Source organism: Saccopteryx bilineata, chromosome 3, assembly GCF_036850765.1.
Source record: "Saccopteryx bilineata isolate mSacBil1 chromosome 3, mSacBil1_pri_phased_curated, whole genome shotgun sequence".
NCBI lineage: Eukaryota > Metazoa > Chordata > Mammalia > Chiroptera > Emballonuridae > Saccopteryx > Saccopteryx bilineata.
In genome coordinates this window covers 216,412,946-216,414,274 of record NC_089492.1, presented here as the reverse complement: position 1 = coordinate 216,414,274, position 1,329 = coordinate 216,412,946, and positions in this window count along the sequence as shown.

Sequence of the window (1,329 nt, the reverse complement as noted above, 5' to 3'; positions counted from 1 at the left end):
CCTGAAGGGAAGGGGGGGAGGGAGCTGTCAGGAGGGGGATAAGGGAGATGTTGAGGGGAATATGGGGGAGGGGGGATGCTTTGGGGGAGACACTAGAATCTATGTAAACACAATAAATAAATTTTAAAAAATAAAATGAGGAACCCAGAATAAACAAAGAAAAGATTAAACACACACAAAAAAGACACCAACACAGAACACATTGCAGTAAATCATCCTAAATTGGAAACGGTTCGCACCGAATAACTGTCTCTATATGCCAGCAAACTTTTTTTTTTTTTAATTTTTTTTTTGGTATTTTTCTGAAGCTGGAAACGGGGAGAGACAGTCAGACAGACTCCCGCATGCGCCCGACCGGGATCCACCCGGCACGCCCACCAGGGGCGATGCTCTGCCCACCAGGGGGTGATGCTCTGCCCCTGGGGGGGGGGTCGCTCTGCCGCGACCAGAGCCACTCTAGCACCTGGGGCAGAGGCCAAGGAGCCATCCCCAGCGCCCGGGCCATCTTTGCTCCAATGGAGCCTTGGCTGCGGGAGGGGAAGAGAGAGACAGAGAGGAAGGAGGTGGGGGTAGAGAAGCAAATGGGCGCTTCTCCTATGTGCCCTGGCCGGAATCGAACCCGGGTCCCCCGCACGCCAGGCCGACGCTCTACCGCTGAGCCAACCGGCCAGGGCCGCCAGCAAACTTTTTGTTGGAAGGCCGTACTAGGGGCAAAGTGATCCACTCCCCAACTCTTCCATACATGCACAGAAGTACTAACCAATCTGTTCACTGTGATTTTTCTTTGTATTTTTGTTTTTTTACAAATGCATACCATGGGTTATGAAAACTTAACTGCTAGACATCTCTTACTGTGAAGAACTAATAAGTAGATCATTTTCTTTAGATTCTATACTACCTAAAAAAAATTAGAGTAGTTTCAAAACAAAGGGAAATGTAGAGCTTTTCTGTACCCTCAATCCCACATATGCACAGCCTCTCCCATTATCAACACTACCCCCCAGTGTAGTACATTTATTACAATTGATAAACCTACATAGACACATCATTATCACCTGAGACCATAGATTACATTAGGGTTCACTCTTGGTGCTGTTCATTCTATGGCTTTGAACAAATATGTTATTATTATGTTATCTTACAAATTATTTTCACTGCCATAAAAATTCTTTGTATTCCACCTATTCATTTATTCCCTTCCTCTAACCACTGACAACTACTGATCTTTTTACTATTTGCACAGTTTTTCTTTTCTAGAATAATTTTGAGTTGGAATCATATAGCGTGTGGCCTTTTCAGATTGGCTCCTTTCCCTTAGTAAATTGCATT